We start from the raw sequence: 20,958 nt of genomic DNA, 5'->3' as shown, positions 1-20,958 counted from the left end.
TTCGAAATGTGGTGCTAGAGAAGAATGCTGAAGATTAGATGGGTAGATCACATAACTAACGAGGAGGTATTGAATAGAATTGAGGAGAAGAGGAGTTTGTGGCACAACTTAGCTAGAAGAAGGGACCGGTTGGTAGGTCATGTTCTGAGGCATCAAGGGATCACAAATTCAGCTTTGGAGGGCAGCGTGGAGAGTAAAAATCGTAGAGGGAGATCAAGAGATGAATACACTAAGCAGATTCAGAAGGATGTAGGTTGCAGTAAGTACTGGGAGATGAAGAAGCTTGCACAGGATAGAGTAGCATGGAGAGCTGCATCAAACCAGTCTCAGGACTGAAGACAACAACAACATTTACGCCAGTGACTGTAACACTTTCTTTATTTCACGATTGCAATTTCGGCATTAGGCCATTATCAAGTGCAGATTTTTGTGGCTTTAAGCCATGTCAACTTAAAATTAGCTGACACATTTATATGTCGTTGTCATTACTATTAAATACATTCGTGACGCTGTTACATGTTGCTAGCACACATATCCATATGTCATAAAACAACATAGTCTGTAGACACTCATGTTCGTTAGTCCATCACTAGTCACTTATCAGTGACTAGTGACCCAGCATAGCCGGCGGGTGTGGCCGTGCAGTTCTAGACGCTTCAGTCTGGAACCGCGTGACCGTTACGGTAGCAGGTTCGACTCCTGCCTCTGGCATGGATGTTTGTGATGTCCTTAGGTTAGTTAGGTTTAAGCAGTTCTAATTTCTAGGGGACTGATGACCATAGATGTTAAGTCCCATAGTGCTCAGAGCCATTTTTTTTGGCCCAGCATAAGCCGGCCGGAGTGGCCGAGTGGTTCTAGGCGCTACAGTCTGGAGCCGCGCGACCGCGACGGTCGCAGGTTCGAATCCTAACTCGGGCATGGATGTTTGTGATGTCCTTAGGTTAGCTAGGTTTAAGTAGTTCTAAGTTCTAGGGGACTGATGACCTCAGAAGTTAAGTCCCATAATGCTCAGAGCCATTTGAACCATTTTTTTGACCCAGCATAGAAGCCGTCACCGAATTCGTAGCACATAACTTTAAACACATTATATGTGTCATTATCTGTGTGAGACTGCAGCCAGTACGGGCTTTTCATTTGTGGTGTGTCTCTCTCTGTAATTATGCAGCGCGAGTAAAAAATCAAATGGCTCTGAGCACTATGGGACTTAACTTCTGAGGTCATCAGTCCCCTAGAACTTAGAACTACTTAAACCTAACTAACCTAAGGACATCACACACATCCATGCCCGAGGCAGGATTCGAACCTGCGACAGTAGCGGTCGCGCGGTTCCGGACTGTAGCGCCTAGAACCGCTCGTCCACCCCGGCCAGCAGCGTGAGTAAGCCAGTGCAGTAAAACGTAAGACTGAAGCCAATGTTTACACATTGAAGAGACGGGAAGGTCTAAAAACCCAGGTATGGAGTACATTTCTGTTGCTTGTAGACGGAAACAGTGCGTCTACTGGGTACGTATCGTGCATAAACTGCTCCACATTATTGTGTTTCCAGTCGGGAACCACACATTTAAAGAAATACTGTTGCAAGAAACCTCACAAAGGTATACCTCCTTCAGGGATATCGGCAGTAATAAAAAATAGTTGCAATGTGTGCTAAAGATACGAGACGTTTTAATGCTGTTTGCGGTGAAGATTTCAGAGAACTAGGCCAAGAATTAATACATCTACGTGCACATTATGGAGAAGTTAACGTGACAGATGTCATGCCACATCCCTCTAGTATAAGCAGACATGTCGAAGAACAAGCTGATGCAATACGAAACAGCATAATGCCTTTTGTTATTGCGGAAGTTATTAATAAAACATGTGCTGCGAAAGTTGATATGTGAACTGATTCGGATATTCAGATGCACTATTTGACGCTTACAACACATTATATTAACACAGATTGGTCTCTTGTGAACAATGTTTCATTTACAACGAAATTCCCGGACGTTAAGAAGACGGGAGTAAATATTATGAAACAAAATGAAGAGATGATGGGTGATTGGGACATTTCGCCGGACATGTTGCACAGTTTTGCTTTTGTCTCTGACCTGGGTGCCAATGTAATAAAGGCTTTTGATAGTCACGAAAGGATTCCTTGTGCTGCTCATTGAATAAACACAGCGCTTAGCCATACTTTCGATGAAGATTACTTCTTGTCAAATCATGCCCCGAACATCGCATCAACAATAAATACTGCAAAATGCATTGTAAGGTACATTAAGAAAATTGGCCCCTGCTCGTCTTTGAAATCATCGTCGAAACAAGAGGTCTGCACACGCTGGAACAGCTTGTACACTATGCTCGAATCCTTACACGCACAGTATAACGGAGTTGCTGCTTTGCTGACGGAAAAGGACTCTGCTTACAGATTGCAAGGATATGATAATGAGCTTGCAGGAGAAATTGCGCATTTTCTGAGACCATTTAAAGAGCCCACAGATAAATTAGAAAGCGACAATCCAGTTAGTTCTTCATTGGTTTCACAAGCTGCAACAAATTTGCAGTGTCAATGACACTGACTGTCAGATGAGTAATTACTGCAGTTAAAAGCACTGATTCATTATGATACGCGATAGATTTATAATTAACTAGCGTAATTGATGTGTACTAACAGATGTGTATTTTTTAACATGAGGTACAAAGGATTAAAAATCGAGCCTTGACTTTCGTTTGTAAGAAGATTGTGATCACTTCCAGACATAAAATTGCTACGTTTCTTAGGCCGTCTTTTCGTGATCTTAGTATGCTTGAAATAAATGAAAAGCAAGAAATTCTTAGTAATGTGCGACAAATGTGTGGTACTTGCGCACGTACAACATGCAATCATTAACATAATCGTTTTTGCATAGTTAGTGGATAGTGTATTATAGAGAAACGGGAATGTTACAATTCGTATAATATTTCATTAACGTAAAACACCTCGTTTTTACGGCAACGTTTCGATGATTTCCACATGCGTTCTGTATTACTTGTCTCTTTTGTTTATTGTCATAGATCCTTCAAGTACTGTGTCATCACCACCCAGAAAGACAGATCGTTTCAAGGAATGGAGGAACAACAGATCATCCGTAGCAGATGAAGTATATCTCTACATTTTAATGCACCCCCGGAGATGATGGTGATATCTTAAAATCGGCCGGCCGTTGTGACCGAGCGGTTCTAGGCGCTACAGTCTGGAACCGCGCTACCGCCACGGTCGCTGGTTCGAATTCTGCCTTGGGCATGGATGTGTGGTAGTTCTAATTTCTAGGGGACTGATGACCTCAGATGTTAAGTCACATAGTGCTCAGAGCCATTCGAACCATTTCTTAAAGTGGTGTAACAGACATGAAACAGATCTGCCAGGCCTGGCTGCAGTTGCAAGACGTATTTTATGTATCCCAGCAACAAGCGCACCTTGTGAAAGATAATTTAGTAAGGCCGGCATATTACTAACAAATCGCCGCAGCCAATTAACTCTGGAATGCGTTAGTGATTTACTGCTGATCAATAATAAGTATAATTTTGTTTCTGGTTCAAACAAGTGAAAAGTATGACAAGTTACGTCTGTAAATGTTTAATATTCTTTGTATGCTTTCTTTATGAAGATGGTTGTCTTCTAGATTACAGGGACAGCACTTATTTAATGTTTCCTATTGTTGTTGTTGTGGTCTTCAGTCCTGAGACTGGTTTGATGCAGCTCTCCATGCTACTCTATCCTGTGCAAGCTTCTTCATCTCCCAGTACCTACTGCAACCTACATCGTTCTGAATCTGCTTAGTGTATTCATCTCTTGGTCTCCCTCTACGATTTTTACCTTCCACGCTGCCCTCCAATACTAAATTGGTGATCCCTTGATGCCTCAGAACATGTCCTACCAACCGATCCCTTCTTCTGGTCAAGTTGTGCCACAAACTTCTCTTCTCTCCAATCCTATTCAATACTTCCTCATTAGTTATGTGATCTACCCATCTAATCTTCATCATTCTTTTGTAGCACCACATTTCGAAAGCTTCTATTCTCTTCTTGTCCAAACTATTTATCGTCCATGTTTCACTTCCGTACATGGCTACACTCCATACAAATACTTTCAGAAACGACTTCCTGACACTTAAATCTATACTCGATGTTAACAAATTTCTCTTCTTCAGAAACGCTTGCCTTGCCATTGCCAGTCTACATTTTATATCCTCTCTACTTCGACCATCATCAGTGATTTTGCTCCCCAAATAGCAAAACTCCTTTACTACTGTAAGTGTCTCATTTCCTAATCTAATACCCTCAACATCACCCGACTTAATTCGACTACATTCCATTATCCTCGTTTTGCTTTTGTTGATGTTCATCTTATATCTTCCCTTCAAGACATCATCCATTCCTATTAATGAAAGGAAAAACATATCTTCTGTTTGGAAATGAGACTCGTCTTCTATCCGCGATTGTACTGAAATATCATTTTACTTTCCAAGTGATTTATGAATTTAGCTGTGTCACATACCCGTTCTTGTAAACGTTACTTTTGTATTAAAAGAGAGAGAGAGAGACAGAGATAAATGCATTGTGTGTATGTGTGTGTGTGTGTGAGAGAGAGAGAGAGAGAGAGAGAGAGAGAGGCGTTGGATTAGTACAGAACAGTGCAGCGAGGCGAGGTGAGACGTCATCGGTGACCGGTCATGCTCGGTTATCCGCGTGTCCGGAATCCGGACATCAGACCTGGGGCGAGTACGTGACCGAGCCGAGTGGTGTGGGGCCGGACACGAGCGGCTCGGTCCCCCCGTCAGCAGGCGAGCCGTGACCGGTCAAACACTGGGGGTTGCAGCACTCTACGTAGTTGCCACCTCCGTTGCCTACCTCTTAATTACAGGTGACAACCGCAGATGGCGGGTCACTTCACGAATGCTGTTAACGTGTAACGCGGAGCAGTGTTGGAAGCAGCCGCTGCGAGTTATCACGGAAATAGTGTAACCTCCCCACAAAAATTTTAAAGGAAGAAATGACAATATTTAATAAAAATGGAGCCAAGAGAAACCTTGCCGCAATGAAATGTACTGACAAAGGCAACAAAAATGTGAAATTCGCAATCTGACTCTGGTGTAAGCTTCCGCAAAAAAAATGAAAGTCGATTCAGTGATAAGAAAATCTCAGTGATAATGAAATTTCAATTAAACCGAAATATCGGTATTTGGCCCTGTACAAATCAGAATTAAATCCTTACCTCATTGTAACTGCTAGTCAAATTTCTGCTCTTATTCTTGCGCACAGCTTGGAGGAACTGCATTGCAAATAATAATATTCCTTTTTTTTTGTAATTTAACTGAAATTTGTCTTTAAGGGAAGTGGAATGAAACCGTTAATTCAATTAAATAAATTTTTTTGTAAAATGCTTTGAAATCAAAGTTATTATTGGGGCGCTTGTTGGAAATTAATTACAATAGATAAACTTTACATTATCTGATGATTACCTTAATTAACAATATACCTCATTCAGCATCTTGACCAGAATGCCATGTCGGCGCTCCCCGACTGCGTCCCGCTCGCGACCGTGACAGGACCACACCACTACTGAACTTCACTACGATTACAACAGTACTGCTCTACATGACGACTAGCAATGAACTTCTCGCAACGACTACTGCCAGAGTACTGCTCGCAACACTCGCGCGGTCAAGCGCAGACTAACCACGATTATAGGCTCTCTGGTCAAAGATTTTAACGTGCCTCACCATCGCTGCTATGTTACATACGTGTTTCATAACCCTCCACTGGGGGGGCAAAAATTTGGCAGCGATGGTGAGTCATTTGGACTTTCCATCGCAAGAAATTTTTACAATTTACAGAATATTCAAATTTAGTACATAAATTAAATGTTGTGCACATGCACCGAGTACAAAATATATCAGACAAAGACAGGATGTGAGTACAAAACATAGTAGTAAATCAGAAAACTGTATATACAAATTATTTGACAGATAGCAAAGTGCACACGCACTGAAAAAATTCTTTAGCATTTTCAGAACAAATAAACAGAATGGCAGAAAATCGTGTTGATAAGTGACATGGGTGTACTCGCACTGGAGTTGATAACATATTAGCAATTTCCGAAATGTATATATAATTAGTAACAAATGACATAAGTGCATACGTACTGAAGTATTGAATATACAGAATGAGTACAAATCATATTGAAAATGCACAGGCATTGAAGTTCAGTAGAAAACATATTAACACACAACATAAGTGCACATGCACTGCAGTTCAGAACATATCATTAAAATAAAATAATAATAAAAAAAATGTATATACAATATAAAAGACAAGAGTGCACATACTGTACTTGAGAACAAATCGAAAAAATGTCTTAGGCATTTTTGCAATAAATAAACATAATGGCAAAAAATCATATCGACAAGTGACATAAGTGTACTCGCACTGGAGTTCAGCGAATCAAAAAAAAAAAACGTATAACCCATGAACATAAATACTGTTAGCAAAAAAATGATTTTCACTATGTGACAAGAATTAGGATAGGAAAGGGAAGGATTGCATCATGGTTGTAGCACTTTAGATTGCACACAGCTGTTCTGAAAGTCCATATCTTTCCACAGAAGTACAACACCAAGTGACACAATTTGAAGTTCTTTTCCCATCAGAATTTACCAGTGTAGCCAAGACACTGAACTCTCGTAGTAACATTTCATGTTCTCATTTTGGCAGTACATTAGGTACACCAAACAGTGGGACCATAATAACGTCTTCATCGCCCACGGTGGTGGACAGCATGTCGTGTCAACACCACGCTCTTACAAGGCACACCAACGTAGAATTAGTGCAAAACCAAAGATAGTGCTCCATGATCACTAGGATAGACAGGACAAATGGACATTGCAGTAATTCAGGGTAGTTAGCTCATGAGGTGAAGGACATTAAGTCACATAATATTGACAATTACAGTATTCATTAGTAGTTTGCGGCATTCATAGCCCAGTGATTGAACATTTCTGTACCAAGTATGTAGTATTACAGAAAATGTTCATTAATTGTTTTACATAGACTCAGTAACCTTCTTTTACTAGTTACAAAGCATTATTAAATAATCGCATTCTTTTCCAGTTACAAAGTATGGCATAGCTAATTAATTATTTGTCATTCCAATAGTATTAATCACTAGCCTTCTCCTAATTACAAAGCATTATGAAGCAATCGCATTCTTTTCAGTTACAAAGTATTACATCGTTAATTAATTATTTGTCATTTCAATAGTAATAATCATTAGCCTTCTCCTAATTACAAAGCATTATTAAACAATCACATTCTTTCCCAATTATAAAGCATAGTTAATCGTTTGTCATTTCAATATAGTAAGAATCATATTCTTTTCCAGTTACAAAGTATCAACATTGAAAACAAGAGCTAATTAATGGCATAATTAATAACCTAATTCATTGAGTGACATTAATTATTGGCACTCAGCGGCCATCAAGTATTGAATAGAATAAAACATTGTTCATCATTCAGTATTATTCAGATCATTACGAAGTCATTATTAAAAAGCAGCTAATTACAGTCATAGCATTAATAATCATGGGCATTATAAGTAGTCTCATTACAATAAACAGTGACAGTTATTAGCCAGTTATAAAGCATTATTTTATATATATATATATTTTTTGTATCATTACGAAGTCATTACTGAAGTGACATACTATTCAGAGTTGATCAGTATTATTCAGAACTTTCTCAAACTGGTATCACTATTTGGACTGGTAATACATTTTTTTTTGTGCTAGCAAAGCATTGCTTTTGGTAATTATAAGAGAAAGCAAGAAGAGAAAAAAGGAAAAAAATTGGTACTGGGTTGTTCCTGTAAATCAAAAATGTGTAACGTCATTCGTCATGAGTCAGCTGTAGCAAGGTTATGAAACAAGGCAGTATATGTGATCACATCTATAAATAATAAACACAAATGGGTTAAAAAAATAAAAATGCAAGTACTAGAACAGGTATAATAAGTAACAGGTTTAGTAAGTATCATGAAAAACTTCTCCTGGAAAAAATACAAAATGGATTATTGACTTGAAAGAAGAAACGCACACTATGCTGAAAAGTAGTGAACTTCGAATTAACAAGTAGTGAAATGTGTATAAAATGTGTTCCATAGCTGTCCTTTCCAAAACTTTCCGTCATCCTACTATGCAATATAACGCCTGCTGTCAAAACAAACTGCAACAAATACTTAAATAACTACGTAGCATAAATACATAACTTCAACATTATCCTCATCTGTAAAGAAAAAAACTTCATTATTCATCACTTCATTATTCATAACTCCATCATTATCATCACCTGTAAAGAAAAACTTCATTATCCATAGTAGCATATTCTTCATAATTATTCATCAGTATTCATTATCATCTGCAAAAATATCACTTCATTACTCATTATACAACTATTCCTTATCTCTAGCATATTTCATCACTAAAACTAAGATGTGTAGTTCTGTCCGACAGCCTGCATCAATCACCTTGTATTCTGAAAAAAAAAAAATTAGTTAAGACTGCTATTCTACGATGAGTATAGTATATTCTTGTTAATGCTTGTTAATCCTGATCCATTTACTCTTCCTCATAAAGTTATTGCATCTTCTATCGTTTATTCCGTAGGTGAAATTCCCATTTCTGTTGAATTTATTTCTTACACGCATCATTTCTTTCTGAAATTGATGAACAGAGATTAACGTCTTGCATTTAAATCATATACCCACTAAATAATGACTGGTTTATGGTGACACAATTAACCATACAGCATAACATTACAGACAACGTAATATGTCAAAGACATTGACAGTGTTCAAAGCCAAAATGTACAGAGAATATCACAATGCAGCAGCAAAAAAATGTAAAAGTCACGATGTTGAGATGTCATAAGGCCAAAAAAAATGTCAAAGTCGACTGGTGTGTGTTATATCTTAACTATTTCACAGTGCATATAGACAAAACTGGAATACAATCGTACATAAAAAAGTGAAAAATGTGCACGGTCTGATGTGTAACGACAAGAAAAACGACCTGCTAACCTTACCTTGCCGGGCACTTGCCAAGAAAAAATACGATAATCATCAGTAATTAGTCAGGTGAAATAATTGCATTAGTAAATGACATCATAATGTGTTGAATCATAAAGTGTCTTCATTCAATAAACGGTTTAATGTTTGAGATATGGTGATTGCCTTTCGATTTTCTGGTTCTCAAAGTTTCGACGTGTACAACATTGGGGTGAGGGATGCTGCGAATCCGATATGGACCTGCGTATAGAAGTTCAAATTTACTGCACTTACCTTTTAATTTGCTGGATAAATAGTGTGTACGTACTAATATTTTCTGTCCAACGTGAAAGTCGCGGCGTGTACAAACCTGTTTTTGCTGTCTTCTCCGGCGCTCTGCGGCACGTTTGATGTTGTTCAGCGCAATGTCAATTATTTCGTGGTGTCTTATTCGACGAGATGTAGGAAAATTTACAAATTCTTTAATTTTGTTTGGTGGTTCAACGTTTTTCAGTATAACAGACGGAGATAGCATAGTGGATTCATTTGGAATGGAATTAATTACATCTTGGAATGAGAGTATGTGTGTATCCCAATCAATATGTCTTTTGTGGCAGTATATTCGGCACAGCTTACCAATTTCTTTCATTAACCGTTCACAGGGGTTCGAAGAAGCGTGGTACTTGGATATATAGATCGGAGAAATGTTTCTGGCTCGTAACATACGTGTCCATATTGCAGATCGAAACTGTGGTCCATTGTCGGAAATTACTTTCATCACATGCCCTACATGAAATAGAAAATGTTTTACAAATGCTTTCGAAACAGTTTTAGCAGTAGCTTTGCGTAACGGAGTGAAAGTAACAAATTTTGAAGTGAGCTCAACAGCGACAAAGATGTAGCAAAAACCTCTGTTAGTTCTCGGAATCGGACCAAAAATATCTACTGCGGCCATGTGTCTTAATTTAACAGGTACAATGGGATATAGAGGAGGAATATGTGAAGTGGTGTCTGATTTAGCTTTCTGGCAAATTTTACAAGACGCTAAAACTCGTCGTATACGTTTCTCCATGTTGTTAAAATAACAGTTCTGTCTCAGTATAAGAAAACATTTTCGTGCTCCGTAATGTGCGTAACTTAAATGAGTGTACCAGATTAATTTGTTAACAAGTTCGTCAGGGATGCATAATAACCAATTGTTGCTGTCAGGGTGAGAGCGGCGAAACAGAATGTCATTGCGTACAGTGTAGTGGTGTCTAATCGTAACATTATTCTTATCTTGCCAAAGGTGTTTAATTTCTTTCCACACATTGTCTTTATTTTGTTCTTGTGCTATGTCCTGTAATGACGATGAAATAAAATTTTCAAATGCTACTTGCTGAATGTACATGACACTGAAATTTGTTTTGCAGAAGTTGGTTGCTACGTCTTGCTGATTGTTGCAAAGAGAACGGGATAATGCGTCTGCTATAACATTTTGCGTACCGGGAATGTGAACTATTGTAAAATTAAATTCCTGTAAATAAAGTTTCCATCTGCTTAATCTATCGTGCGTGAATTTGGCCGAAAGTAAAAATTGTATCGCTCTGTGGTCTGTGTACACGGTGGTATGTCTGCCATAAAGAAAGTGCCTAAATCTCGTGAAAGCCCATACAACACATAATGTTTCAAGTTCAGTAACGGAATAATTTCGTTCAGCAGGTGACAAAATGCGGCTTGCAAATGCGATGTTTTTGATTACTGTAGAGCCATCTTCTTCAATTTCCTGGAAAATGTGTACGCCTAAAGCTGTGTTGGAACTGTCGGTGGCAATGGAAAAATTTCTGGTAAGATCTGGGTGCGATAAAAGTGGAGCATTCAACAAAGCATGTTTCAGGTTCACAAATTCAGAATGTGCTTGCTTATCCCAAGACCAAATACTGTTTTTTCCCGTCAGTTGACATAATCTAGGTGTGTCTAAAGCAGAGTGATGAATAAATTTACGAAAAAAGTTAATTAAGCCCAAAAAACTGCGTAGTTGCTTTTTTGTCGTAGGAACAGTAATGTCACGTAGAGCTTGAAGTTTTTCCGGATCAGGTGCAATGCCTTCCGCTGAAATTACGTGTCCAAGAAATTTTATAGAAGTTTTCCCAAAATGCGATTTACTAAGGTTAACTGTAAGTCCTTGTGCATGAAAAGTTTGTAACAGTTGTTCAAGAATCAGATTGTGTTCGGACCAGTTAGCTTCTGCGATAAGAATGTCGTCTACATACGTCGTAATTCTGTCCTTAAGTTCTGTCGGAAGTATTGTGTTCAAACCGCGAATAAAAGCTGCAGAAGAAATAGTTAAGCCGAATGGTAATTTACAAAATTGATAACAGTCGCCGAAACAGAGAAAAGCTGTATATTTTCTGCAATTTGGATGAAGTTGAATTTGCCAAAATCCCGATTTCAAATCTAATGTAGAATAAATAGCAGTACCATGAAATTTCTGTAAAAGTTCCTCTAGTGTCTGTGGTCGATCTGTTTCATTAATAATAATGTCATTAATGTGACGTGAATCAAGTACGAGGCGAAGTGAGCCATCTTTTTTTTTAACAATATGTAGCGGGTTTATGTACGGACTAACTGCTGGTTCTATAATTCCTTGATCAAGCATATCCTGCAATTCTTTTTTAACTTGTTCTCTGTGAATATATGGAATGGGATAATGCTTTGCTTTAAATGTGTCGTGCTGTTTGACTTGAAATTCATACATAAAGCCGGACATAGTACCAGGAATGTTGTCAAAAACTGGAGCTTGTTGTAAAAGAATTTTGTGTAATTGCGTACGTTCGTCGTCTGTAGTTGCACTGCTTTGTCTAACTTTATCGGAAATCATTTGCATTACGTCGTAGTCAACTTCGTCTGGAGTATTATAGTTATGTACGTAGGTATTCGTGAACAATGTGGGATTACAGTCTATGCTACGTGACACGGAAATGACCTCTGTGCGGTTAATTGTTTGTTCTTCCGCAGATAATGAGTGCTGAAATTCTAAAGCAAGTTGTACATTTTCATCCTTTAACATTAAATAAGAATTCTGAAAATCAATAACTGCGTCGTGTTGTACCAGAAAATTCGCACCTAAAATTACGTCTGTTGTCAATAAAGGAACAATCCAAAAATTTGAGTGGAAAGTATGACCTCCAATACAAAATGATAAATGTGTCTGCAATTTAACGTCTACTCCTTTACTCGATACTGCTCCTTTCACTTTTGTTTTGCCTAAAGGTAATGTCGGATAAGTATTCTCTTTGTTGCACACGTTAAAAGTCTCCTCATTTATTACTGTAACCTCCCCACAAAAATTTTAAAGGAAGAAATGACAATATTTAATAAAAATGGAGCCAAGAGAAACCTTGCCGCAATGAAATGTACTGACAAAGGCAACAAAAATGTGAAATTCGCAATCTGACTCTGGTGTAAGCTTCCGCAAAAAAAATGAAAGTCGATTCAGTGATAAGAAAATCTCAGTGATAATGAAATTTCAATTAAACCGAAATATCGGTCTTTGGCCCTGTACAAATCAGAATTAAATCCGTACCTCATTGTAACTGCTAGTCAAATTTCTGCTCTTATTCTTGCGCACAGCTTGGAGGAACTGCATTGCAAATAATAATATTCCTTTTTTTTTGTAATTTAACTGAAATTTGTCTTTAAGGGAAGTGGAATGAAACCGTTAATTCAATTAAATAAATTTTTTTGTAAAATGCTTTGAAATCAAAGTTATTATTGGGGCGCTTGTTGGAAATTAATTACAATAGATAAACTTTACATTATCTGATGATTACCTTAATTAACAATATACCTCATTCAGCATCTTGACCAGAATGCCATGTCGGCGCTCCCCGACTGCGTCCCGCTCGCGACCGTGACAGGACCACACCACTACTGAACTTCACTACGATTACAACAGTACTGCTCTACATGACGACTAGCAATGAACTTCTCGCAACGACTACTGCCAGAGTACTGCTCGCAACACTCGCGCGGCCAAGCGCAGACTAACCACGATTATAGGCTCTCTGGTCAAAGATTTTAACGTGCCTCACCATCGCTGCTATGTTACATACGTGTTTCAATAGGAGATGCCCTGTCGACAGCTGACTGCAAGTGACTAATGACTGAACTGTGGCAGACGACGGTTTTTGTAGCACTGCATTTAAAATCACGTCCTAACCTAACCACAACATCGTTATGTGCAATGTATCCCAGGAAACGGTGATCAACAATCTGCGGCAGAACTAAAATCACGATCGCTTCGTTCACGGCTAACCTCTACGAGCAAGCTCAAGGCAGAAAAGAATCATAATACATTTGTTTGCGTAGCAATCCTCGGCAGCAAAATTCTCAGGCTTAGTGGTAAAAACAAACTATAGTTTCTAGTTGTCACTGATCACTCAAAACTATCCTCACACTGGCTACATGAAATGCCGCGTTACCAACCGATGGACAGTCCTGGTTGGCACCTGCAGCTGATTCCAAACTAAAAAAGAACAGTAGGAAGAAAAATAAGAGTAAAAAAAAGTCAATACGATGCTGGAAATGAAGCGGCAAAGTATTAGAATAAAAAAGTTATATCTAAACCAATTAACTGAATAAAAATGATAATCAAAGTATTTGATTAATTTAGAAAAATGTATTTATGATTCTGGTGTCACATCGCAACGGTTAATTGACAGCTTTCAAAAATTCGACTTCACGGAATGTCGTGAGAAGCTTATCTAACGTAAACCGGTTTATGTCATTACATTATCTGTATAAATGACGCTGAATCACGTATGTGTCGAAGGATCCAGTAGCGTTTGGTTAGTGCTCTGTATGAAACGAGTATTTAGCCTCGTTGCATGTGAGTGCGTTGTTTTCTGTGTGGTTTCATGTTTTGTGATGAAATTCGAAATAAAAGGCCAACCCAGGTTTCGGGATCCAAACACAAGAAAGTAAGCCAGACAATGAATTGGAAGTGAACTAATTGCTGTGGCAGTCTGTCAACGGCGAACGGTTCGGCCGCGACATTGAGCATTCTGATTGGAGGAAGCCAGGTACAACGCGTGAAGTAATAACTACCAAGTAATTTTGATCGGACTATAAGAAATAAATTTTTCTCTCTACTCTTGGGGCCCCTTACATAGTCACGGTGAGGTGTTCGCGGCCCGCGGTACTACGAAGTCAGTACACCTCTGCTACACAATATAACACCACCAGCAGCTCCTCCTACGAGGCTATTCGCCCGCTATATGGGGGTTTTCGAAAGACCTCGGTTTTGAAATTGTCCTTCGTGTAGCAGCGTCTCTCTCTCTCTCTCGCTCTCTCTCTCTCTCTCTCTCCAAACAGCGTTGACAGTTATCGGTGATCCCGAGAGCCTTTCCCTCCTTCCCCACGCAAAAATGGTGCTTAGTTGCTTCCACGATAAGGTCGATATTACACATGATATTTCTTTGACAAATAAATATGGCCAAATATTAGTCAAATTTTTTGGCAAAGATCTTTGACGTGCTACTAAAAACCGGTATTAAACTGTCATCATATTTTTTCTTCAAAATTGAAGATGGCGGACAACAGCAACTTGTTATTATGCGCTGCAGTTGCCTGTACCACGATTGCATTGCGTGTGCATTTGGAAGTGAAGCGGCGAAAAAAAAGGAAACATAACTTGGGCGAAGCCGTGCGTTTAATGTCGAGATGAAAAAACCTTTCATCAAAATATGTTACGAGAGCTGCAAGTGGAGTATGTCAAGTGCTAAACAAAATTATTTACAAATGGATGAGGGTGCATTTCAGTATTTGCTCAGTAAAGTGGCTTCTAATATTAAAAAATAGAATACTTACTTGACAAATGCGATTTCTTGATACAGGAGAAAGGTAGGGGAGAGTGGTGAGACTTGAACCCTTTTTTACATTTTATTTTTTAAAGCGGTAGGTATAAACATCAGAAAAGAACTAAAATGTGTAATAAATAGTCAGTTTTTAACTCTTTCTGTCCCTATTTTTAATTTAATTCTTTGCCATTTACTATCATCATAAAAAATTAAAAACTAAAGCCATGCAGAATGGATCAAGTCTTACCATACTTGGAACACTTGATCCCTTTTACGGGGAGACTTGATCCGCCACTTTATAGTGGTAAATAAAACAATTTATTCATTATTCAAACCAAATTTTATGTTCTCTATAAGATTTATAAGAGGGACTGAGGTTTACTAACAAAAGAAATTCACATAATAACTTTAGAAAACAAATTCATTCACGATCTCTAGAGGCATTGCTTGAAGTGCAATCTGTAGCCTACAAAACATGTTATAAGGTCATAAAAAAGTCACTAAGTTATCAAATATATATTTATCAAATATATATTTTAAATAGTTGAAAATACTGTCAAAAAATTAGAATTAGCATGTTTAGTGTATCCAAGATCATATACGAGATAAAGCACATTCATACAAAGAAAAAACAAGTATACTTCTTGAGAAAGTCAATAACGGTTGCCTGTGTTTGAAGTATTTAACATGATGAAATTATAGACAAACATACAAATTATTGAATGTTAAAGCCCTCAAATTTGACACTGTGAAAAATGACACTGGTAACTCTGTCATTCTTTGAAGAAAATGCTGGAGATGGAATGACTCGTACAATTTGGTCCCTTTCAATGTCACATATGTCTTCAGTTTCTGGCCACTTGAACCGTTGGCCCTCTATCTTTCTCGCTCATTTTATAGTGAAATTCTCTTCACCAGGAACATTTACAATCTCTCCCACATAATGTTTTTCAGTTTTCTTTGTTTGGAAGGTAGCAATGATCCATTATCCAGTGCCTGGTACATCATTCAAAATTTCATCAGAATCACTGTTACTCAAACTCTCCAAGTCATTATCAAACTCACATGGAGAGTTTCTACTTTTGGCTTATTCGTTTGTTTCTTGTTTTCAAAATTTAGCCTCTTAGGTCTTCCCACAGGTTTCAATCTTCGTGCATTTCTTGCTCTGAGTTCTTCCTCAAGTTTATCTTTTACCGGAGTGTTTGTTAGGATTGCGGGACATGCTCATTTCCTTCCTCGTCCAGTTGTAGTGTAAGCTGCTACCTTAGGGTATGGTCTGATATCTTCAAAGGATCTGTATCCAATACGGCTAGGTCAAATTCCGGAAGATGAAGGTGTTGATACTGAAACAAACTCTTTTGGAGAATCACAGACTTCCACAGATTGTAAGTGGTCTGTTGTATATGCAGACAAAAATTCATCATCTGTAAATACACTCCTGGAAATGGAAAAAAGAACACATTGACACCGGTGTGTCAGACCCACCATACTTGCTCCGGACACTGCGAGAGGGCTGTACAAGCAATGATCACACGCACGGCACAGCGGACACACCAGGAACCGCGGTGTTGGCCGTCGAATGGCGCTAGCTGCGCAGCATTTGTGCACCGCCGCCGTCAGTGTCAGCCAGTTTTCCGTGGCATACGGAGCTCCATCGCAGTCTTTAACACTGGTAGCATGTCGCGACAGCGTGGACGTGAACCGTATGTGCAGTTGACGGACTTTGAGCGAGGGCGTATAGTGGGCATGCGGGAGGCCGGGTGGACGTACCGCCGAATTGCTCAACACGTGGGGCGTGAGGTCTCCACAGTACATCAATGTTGTCGCCAGTGGTCGGCGGAAGGTGCACGTGCCCGTCGACCTGGGACCGGACCGCAGCGACGCACGGATGCACGCCAAGACCGTAGGATCCTACGCAGTGCCGTAGGGGACCGCACCGCCACTTCCCAGCAAATTAGGGACACTGTTGCTCCTGGGGTATCGGCGAGGACCATTCGCAACCGTCTCCATGAAGCTGGGCTACGGTCCCGCACACCGTTAGGCCGTCTTCCGCTCACGCCCCAACATCGTGCAGCCCGCCTCCAGTGGTGTCGCGACAGGCGTGAATGGAGGGACGAATGGAGACGTGTCGTCTTCAGCGATGAGAGTCGCTTCTGCCTTGGTGCCAATGATGGTCGTATGCGTGTTTGGCGCCGTGCAGGTGAGCGCCACAATCAGGACTGCATACGACCGAGGCACACAGGGCCAACACCCGGCATCATGGTGTGGGGAGCGATCTCCTACACTGGCCGTACACCACTGGTGATCGTCGAGGGGACACTGAATAGTGCACGGTACATCCAAACCGTCATCGAACCCATCGTTCTACCATTCCTAGACCGGCAAGGGAACTTGCTGTTCCAACAGGACAATGCACGTCCGCATGTATCCCGTGCCACCCAACGTGCTCTAGAAGGTGTAAGTCAACTACCCTGGCCAGCAAGATCTCCGGATCTGTCCCCCATTGAGCATGTTTGGGACTGGATGAAGCGTCGTCTCACGCGGTCTGCACGTCCAGCACGAACGCTGGTCCAACTGAGGCGCCAGGTGGAAATGGCATGGCAAGCCGTTCCACAGGACTACATCCAGCATCTCTACGATCGTCTCCATGGGAGAATAGCAGCCCGCATTGCTGCGAAAGGTGGATATACACTGTACTAGTGCCGACATTGTGCATGCTCTGTTGCCTGTGTCTATGTGCCTGTAGTTCTGTCAGTGTGATCATGTGATGTATCTGACCCCAGGAATGTGTCAATAAAGTTTCCCCTTCCTGGGACAATGAATTCACGGTGTTCTTATTTCAATTTCCAGGAGTGTATATCAGAGTTAAATGGCCATGTGCCTGAAACCCGAAAACCACTAATCACGTTGCTGGGTGAAAAGCTTTAGGGAAAGCTCTACCAAAAACCTCGGAGATATCATAGATAGAGATAGTTTTCCCTGGATGTGCTGTCATCCAGTCTCCTGCAGCAGAATTGTAATATGCCTTCAGTGGACAATACACTGACCTATCAAGGGGCTGCATTTTATGGTATGCATGGGGAGGAATAGTCAAAAGAGTAATTCCATTTTCTTTTGCAAAATGTAAGGGTTCCAAAGTAATATGACTATCATGATTGTCCATGATGATAAGTGCTTTGTGTTGAGCACTGCATTTTACATATTTTAGAAAATGTTTTAAAAACAAAACAAAATTATCAGCTGTCATCCAACCGCTGGAATGAGTGGAACTACTGGTTCCAGGAGGAGGTCCATGCAGCATCCTATCCTGCCAGTTCACACGTAGAAAGATCATGAAATGTGGGATGTGGCCTCCTATAGCATTTATTCCACAACATGCTGTCATAAGTTCACCTCTCTCGGCAGAAGTCACTTCTCTCCTCTTACAGCCACTATTTTTCCTGGTTTGTGGACTGTAGTAAGACCCGTTTCGTCTATGTTCCAAATAGATTCTGGTCCAAGAACTTCCCTAGTGATAATCTGGCGAAAATTATCAAAATACTGTCTAACATTGTGTTTATTAAAGCTGCTTCCTCTGCTTATACTGGTTCCTTCTCGTGTACGAAGAGAGAGTTCAGGATGCCTTCTCATGAAACCTCTGAACCAGTCATTTCCATCTTTGCTCTCTTTCTTCCAATTTTCAGGAATTTTTATTTTCAGAAGAAAATTGATATGCAAATGCACGCACACTTTTTGCACTCAGGCCATGGTGTAATTTGCTTGCCGTTTTCAAGTATTCACATAAAGAATTTTCCTCCTCAGTTGAAAACATCTGAGACTTGTTGTATGTAGAAGAATAAGAAATTTCAGTATCTTGACTTAACTGTTTCCTAACATAACGTTTTAAGGTCATTAGTGGGACCTGAAATTCCTTTGATGCTCCTCGGAAACTTTTTCCCCCAAGGCACGCCATTACTGCAAGTTCCATACTTCTAGAGTCAATTTTTTTCCTAGCTTTGACTCCCTCTTTCCTGTTATATGTAAGACCCATAGTTCTGCAATATAAAGCAAAATTACGATACTTTTTGTTTTAATTTATTAGACCTAAGTTTCATTTTCACCCATATTGTATAATTCAATGCATTATATTACAATAAAATGTCTATATAATATCATTTGTTGGGTGTTGTATGTTTTACAATAATGTGATACCAGGAAAATAATTAAATCTTTGGGGAACATTTGAACAGGGACACTTGATCCCTGGATCAAGTCTCACCAAGTTCTTGAGGATCAAGTCTCCCCATAAGACACAAGTAAACAAAATTGCTTCTGAATGCTCCCTAACCTACAATTAGCATTTATTTTCAGTTATACTTTATGCCTTAAAGTATGAACTTTTATAGGAAATTGTTACCAGCATTATTTCTTACAGAATTAATATGTATAAATAATTGGATTCACTTACCAAAATAAAAGTTAATTCGGTGAAAAATCTTTCTTTCCCTCTTACTGGACAGCAACAACAGTTAAACTCACAGATGCAAATTACAACAATGGAAAGTGGATGGCAAGAAACACTCATTCCAACAACAAAAATTAATTCCCCAAAATGGCCAAAGTAATGGGAGGAACAAGTCTCCCCACTGATCAAGTCTCACCACCCTCCCCTACTCTAGTTTACTATACAGAACTCGAATACCACACTGCACATTAATCAAAATATTCCAAAAACGTCTGAAGCGATTTTTAAAGCAGCGAAGGAGGAACATCTGAAGGTAAATAAATGTTTACTACACTATATGGGCAATAATAAATGTTTTTAGTTTTGAATAATTTAATTAGTGTTCCAACAACTACAAAATTAATAAAAAGTCCTACCGTTGTGGCCGAATGGTTCTAGGCGCTTCAGTCCGGAACGGCGCTACTGCTACGGTCGCAGGTTCGAATCCTGCCTCGGGCATGGATGTGTGTGATGTCCTTAGGTTAGTTAGGTTTAAGTAGTTCTAAGTTCTAGGGGACTGATGACCTCAGATGTTAAGTCCTATAGTGCTTAGAGCCATTTGAAAATTAATAAAAAGTACGAAACAGACGAAATACTTTTTAGCTTGTGACATCCAGACTTCAAAAACAGACAAGGATAAGAAAAAAATTATTTTAGAGTGTGACCACCTCATTTATTCTGGCTTGCTGAAAAGCTGCCTGGATGTTTCCAGATGTTGAGATGGATGGCTGTAGACATGGTTGTGGATATGAAGTCAAATTTCCACCTGCCCATCAGCACACGGTTAATAGCATGCATTGTGCCCTTTGCTCACCCCCTTTCCACCCCAATCGAAGCATGGTTATCAAAAAGAGTCGTAGGAACACACCAACTAAACTTTGAAACCATGTTTAGAAACACACTACAGATACGTCAAGTAGGTGTGACGATCTCAGTGTTCCAAGTGGTTGCACTTCATGTTGCAGTGAACAGAAGAAGAACGACTTTTATGATCAAATCTACGGCAAGGTTCTAGATTTTATCGTATTTCTTCGACGAAAGGTAAGATTTGACAAAGTTCCCTATTACACTGTCAATTTTTTTTCACATGAATGTTTGACATGTCAGCTTTGACAAAGAAAGTTGATAGTATAACACCGGCCTAAGTGTAAGTAAGGAATCGCTGATACTGAAAGATACTGAAAAAACTGTTTTTCATGGAAACACGACCATTTTTTAAATACTTCAGTGGTCCTTCAGATAGGGGTGCACAGATATTTCCCAACTCTTTCAAGTCTCCAGTTTCTTCCTTTGGTTGGATGTTATCCTCCAGCTTTTCCTGTTTTAATGCTAATATTTCAATCCCTACGTAACTACCTGTTCTTAGCGAAACTCAACTGACAGATGGGCACTGTGATGAAAGTGGAGGCGACGCACTGTCCTCGCTAACGCCACGTAAATATAACACAGTGGAGATAAAACTGAGAGCAAGGAAAGTTGAAGCACTCGTAACTTAGCAACGTAATCTCTATCAACGTGTTGTACACTATTATGTAGTAAGTAATAACGCGACGAACGAAGCTCAGCGATTCTGA

The sequence above is a fragment of the Schistocerca cancellata genome, chromosome 5 (genome assembly GCF_023864275.1).
Source record: "Schistocerca cancellata isolate TAMUIC-IGC-003103 chromosome 5, iqSchCanc2.1, whole genome shotgun sequence".
NCBI classification, from domain to species: Eukaryota; Metazoa; Arthropoda; class Insecta; order Orthoptera; family Acrididae; genus Schistocerca; species Schistocerca cancellata.
Note: the sequence above shows the minus strand (reverse complement) of the source record.